Here is a 5,057-nt window from a genome sequence, read left to right as displayed (position 1 = left end):
TCCTCCACCCCACCCTTGTCTGATGATGATGATGATGATGAGCCCCTCCAGCTGGCTTTTGTCCACAAACTGCTGCCAGACAAAGACAAAGACGAGAGACAGGAAGCGCGCTCTTTGTATCAGATGGCCCGTAACGCTGCATAAAGTGAAGCAGGAAGGGTGTGAAGAGGTTTTACACCAACTTCCTGTGGGCGCACCCAGAGGCAGGAGCTCCAGTCAGACACCTCCATCGTGGAGGGGGCCCTCACACCTGGTAAAAACAAACGTCGTCTCTGAAGGCGTCTCCCAGGCCCTGCTCACGTTTGGTTCTTTTCAAAACGGTTTTGAATCTGGGGGATCCGACAGCACGTGGTCGACTCTGGAGCAGCAAACAGGAAGTCAGCAGGTCTGATGCCTCCGTCAGAAGGACAACATCTCAACACGGTTCAGAGCCGTGAGTTATTAACGAGCTTCATTACCCAACAGACTGTACGTTGATATTTCCTGGCTCAGCAGCGCTCTCCACTCTTTACGTCATGCAAACTATTTATAGAGAAAAAACCGCTGCCCTGTCACAAGTAACCAGGATGTACTTACAAACAACATGGCTTCCAGTGGCGCGCCGTGCATTTTACACCTAGGCCTTCAGTGGCGTCCAGCCTGAATCTATCTACTTGACACGGTCATGATGACTTTTCATCTGCTGCCTTCATACATCTCCTCCTACATGTCACTGCGTGAGTGCAGCTACAGCGTGCGCTCTCAGGACATAATTACCTGCAGTGTCCCCTCAGTGCGGACGGAACTAGACTAAAGGTTCTTCTCCTGCTTCGCTCCCGTTTCCTGGAAAATCTTACAAAAAGATCTGAAGCTCTCGACCTTGACCTCTCTAAGTGGCTTCAAACATCTGCTAAGTTCATGGCAAAACCCAACACAGACATGTTCCTGTTTGTAGTTTTTTTATATCTCTTTACAATGTAGCTGTTTTTTTAACATCATTTCTTCCATTTACTTTTCATTTGATATGTTTTTTTATGATTGTCTACCGTTGTCATCATTCTTTGTCTAAAACAGGTCTCTTGTAAATGAGTCCTCGAGGCTCAGTGAGACTAACCTGTATAAATAAAGGTTGAATTGAAATGACACCATGGCTACAGAAACCATCGGGATAATACGGCGCTGCATCGCAGAAAGATGAAAACAACATTTAGCACCAGTGGTGTGCACAGTACCACTAATCCACTAATACCGGATCTAATTTTTTAGCATTTTTGCTAACTTTGGAAACCGTCAGTGGATTTAGCTTCTGCTAAATTAGATTAAATAAATAAATCTTCCATTGTGATCGTGTTCAAATATTTCCGTTTGGTACGCTCCAAGCTCGTAACTTTATTTGTTAAATATCAAATCCATCGACTCGTTCACTGAAGGCGAGTTAGATGTTCCTAAAACTAACAAGGAAGTTGTTCTTTGATCTTTTATCGGTTGTCATTGATCATGTGATGGCAACTGATTGACAACACGTAAATTAGGGACTGCGGCCGCCGTATGACGCATCATTACACGAAGAGAAATCACAAAATACATTTTCAGAAATGTCACGTTCGTATAAATCTACAGAGCTTTTAAATGATGATGATGTCTAATGTGACCAAGAAAAAAATGAAGATATAAAAAACATGCTCTGACTACTTTATTATTGGGCCCATGCAGCGAATTGTGTCATCATTTGATGCGATATAACGAAGTTATGAGCTCAGCCTCGGAACAAAGACTGAAAATTTAACCTTTAAAACAAATCCTGCTGTTTAATTATGAACACATTTCAACGTGTTGATGTTTGTCTGTGACTGACGGCACGTTGTAGCTGAAAGAGCCACAGGTCCAACAGCTCTAAAACGATTCAACACTAAACTGGATCAACTCACCCATGAAACGTCTCGATCCACCAATAAATTTCCAACAAAACGGATTTTTAACGAAGAGTGAACAGCTGATTCTTTTAGCTGAAACTAAAGAGGGACTGCTGTTTAATTATCAACAATCAGCTGCAGCTGGGTTTTCTCAGGTTGTTGTGTGGGGACACCTCAGTTCAGTAGGAGAAGGTACAGTGGTACCAGGAGGCCGGACCACCTCAGACGGTGGTTTACGTGCACTTTGAGGGAGTTCAGAACCGGATTTAGTGACATCTGAGAGCTGAAAACGGAAGAATTTGACTTCCCCGGAGGAAAAACATGAACCTAACTGGGCTGACGTTAAAAAGGCACTACAGAAGGTCCCAAACCAACCAGAACAAACCCAGAAGAAACTCACCAGTTTGACGTTCTGGGATCCAGAACGTTCATTAAACCTACGTCATGATCTCATCATCAGAACATCTCATCTTTTCATCTCATTTTTGAAACCCCTCGGTGCTCAGACGGAACGAAGTGTTCATCTTTTCTTTATTTTATGAAGACAGGGTCATCTCAGAGGGAAGGATTTTGTGTTTTTGTCAATTCTGAGCTTCTTGATACAAAGTCGAGTTTGTTCCGAAGCCGAACGCTGTTGGAACTTCAGACTTTTCAAAGGCCAGCAGTGAAACTGAAACAATGTTTTTAACTAAAGTTCTGGATCGGTTTATAGAAACATCTCCGCTCGTGTGTCGCTTTCGCCCACCAGAATCAACCAAAGCTGAATATCTCGGGAGATCTTTGCTCGTTGAGCTGAAGTCCACAAAAAGCAGCCTTCCTTTCCAAACCACCGCCCCCACATCCCCCCCCGATTGCTAATTTCTATTTATATACCATGAAGGGAAATAATGAAAACCAGACGAGCGGGCGGAGGAAGGCCGAAGCCGTGGAAGAGGACGACTGTTTATATCCTGCTGCACCGCGGGCCGTGGTCGGGCTAAGAAAAGGACTGCCCCGGTAGGATGTGTGGGCTGGAGGTTCCACCGTGACTCACTTGGTAGTCATGCATGTTTGCACTTGTATGGTTTAAAAAAAGTTGCAGAAAGGGATTCGCCAAGCCTAACAACTCCAAACAGCATTACGTGGGCGTGTGGAGCTGCTAAATTTACTCCTGAAACAAGTGCGGGGGGGGGGGGGGGTCATCAGCGTATATGAATCTCTTCATGATTCAGATTTCTTACACAGTTCTGGTCTCCAGAACCACTGGTGAGGCAGGATGCCTGGAAGGTGAAATAAACTTAAAAATGTTCTTTATCTGATTAGACCAAAGATTTAAGACGCATTAAAGACCCGACAGAGGGAAGTTAGTGGGAGTAAAACACGTTTTTTCTTTTTTTATTGTGCCTAAAGCTGGAAAATATCAAGTAAACACCTCCTTCCTGTTCTGCGCCTCCTGAATATATCTGCTCCGTCCCCCTTCATCCGTACGGAGGAACTACAGCCAGACCTGGAAAAAGAAAAAGAAAGAGGCCTTCCCTATTGTTTCCCTCATGCAGGAGTGGACGGGGCTCGGATTGCATTTCTAAAAGGTAACAGGAAATTGACAAATCACTAATCCGCTCTTTAACTATTCAGGACGACAAAAGGTGCATTCCAACGAGTGGGCAAAGAAAAGCCCGGCGAGTACGGACGGGACGCCTCTTTAATGCGTCGTAGTCTTGACTGAAAATCAAAACAAGACACTTCCCTTCGGCTCAGGAGCTTCGAGTCTGTGGATTATTTAAACAAAACCATTTGAAACTGCAAAAAGCTTCAGCTGGGCGCTCGTGTCAACACAGCTCTGGATCCAAAGAGCCCGGCCCGTTGCATGCAGCACCGAGGGCACCCGAGCCTCCGCGTTTGATTATTAACAAGTTTTACTTTAAATTGTCGCCCGCGCTGTAGAAATGAACGTTAAAGAGTTCGCTGATGCTGCAGTTTGGAGTTGAACCCGGTCGTTGTCCAGACGTGTTGATGTGCAGGTACGCACTCAACAAAAACAAAGCCCTCGAGAACCACGAGGAGTCATGTGACCGAGCGTCACAGCTTGTGTGTCCAACTCAAGGCCCGGGGGCCAAATGTGGCCCTCGATGACATCTGGCCCCCAAGATGATACGTGAAACATAAAATACTTTTATCACTTGAACTTTTTCAGTAATCTTTGATTACGATGTTGAAAGCACAACAGAGAACATCAAATGAGACAAATCAAACTCTTGTTGAGGAACCTGTGACCAAGAAAAGAGGTTTCTGAAACTGGCCCTTAGTTTGAAAAAGGTTTTAATTTTGGCCCCCGTTGGTGACGGACACCCCTGCTGGAGGGAAACCAACGAGAGCAAAACGATCTCTGAGAAGACGCTCAGCTGGAAATGTAAAATCTGCTGGAGTCGGAAACATCCTGCGAGTGAATGTTCGTACCGACCAACACGTTTTTATATCGACACGTCAACGGACAGCTGCTGCATGTCGGCCATTTTAGTCACTTCACTCCACAAGGTCCTGGTTCTGAGGTCACCTCATTTAACGAATTAAAAACATGATCATCCTCCTGAAACATGAGCAGCTGGAGCAGAGTCAGAGCTGAAGGAACTCATCACAGAATAAAAACTACAGTCTGAGGATGAGACAGGTTCTCAGGACCAGCAGATCCAGACCCCGTCAGACCTGAACCCTCTGGATGTGATGAAGATGGAGGATCACACTCATCAAACAGCTGAGCTGTCACTCAACAGAAAGAAAGGTGGGAGCTCTTCAAGAGCTGTGCTCAAAAACTTGTGGGTTTTTGTCCCAAATATTAATTTCTGATCTCCGTTAAGATCAAACATTATTTTTATGTAGAAAAATTATTAAAACCTTGTCTTTTTTAAGATTACTTCAGGTCTGAAAACTTTTTCTAGTTTCTGTTTGTCACAATCTGCAAAGAAACACCTTCAATAATAAACTGTTTATCTGTCAGCTGCTTCCTCCTTCAGTCGTCGCCACGGCAACCGAACGGGCATGGAAGATTTGACAACAACCTGATCCTGCTCAATAATCCAGCAGATTAATGTAAAGTTCAGATAGGTCAGTAATCCATCAGAATAATGTAAAGTTCAGTCAAGTCAATAATCCATCAGAATAATGTAAAGTTCAGTCAGGTCAATAATC

General features: G+C 44.4%; 1 protein-coding gene across 1 annotated transcript in view; it reads right to left on the bottom strand.

Moving 5' to 3' along the window:
- Positions 1 to 530: 530 nt before the first annotated feature.
- The window catches only part of spry1 (sprouty homolog 1, antagonist of FGF signaling (Drosophila)), a 7,810-nt gene continuing 3,283 nt past the window's right edge, over positions 531 to 5,057 (bottom strand). Inside the window, exon 2 of the mRNA XM_037675621.1 lies at positions 531 to 543. The gene's annotated coding sequence lies outside the window, so the exon portion shown is untranslated. The remainder of the gene's footprint in view (positions 544 to 5,057) is intronic.

This window comes from Nematolebias whitei, chromosome 4 (genome assembly GCF_014905685.2).
Source record: "Nematolebias whitei isolate Nwh7 chromosome 4, NemWhi1, whole genome shotgun sequence".
Classification (NCBI taxonomy): domain Eukaryota; kingdom Metazoa; phylum Chordata; class Actinopteri; order Cyprinodontiformes; family Rivulidae; genus Nematolebias; species Nematolebias whitei.
The sequence above is the reverse complement of the archived record's forward strand: the minus strand, read 5'-3'. Positions and strand labels throughout refer to the sequence as shown.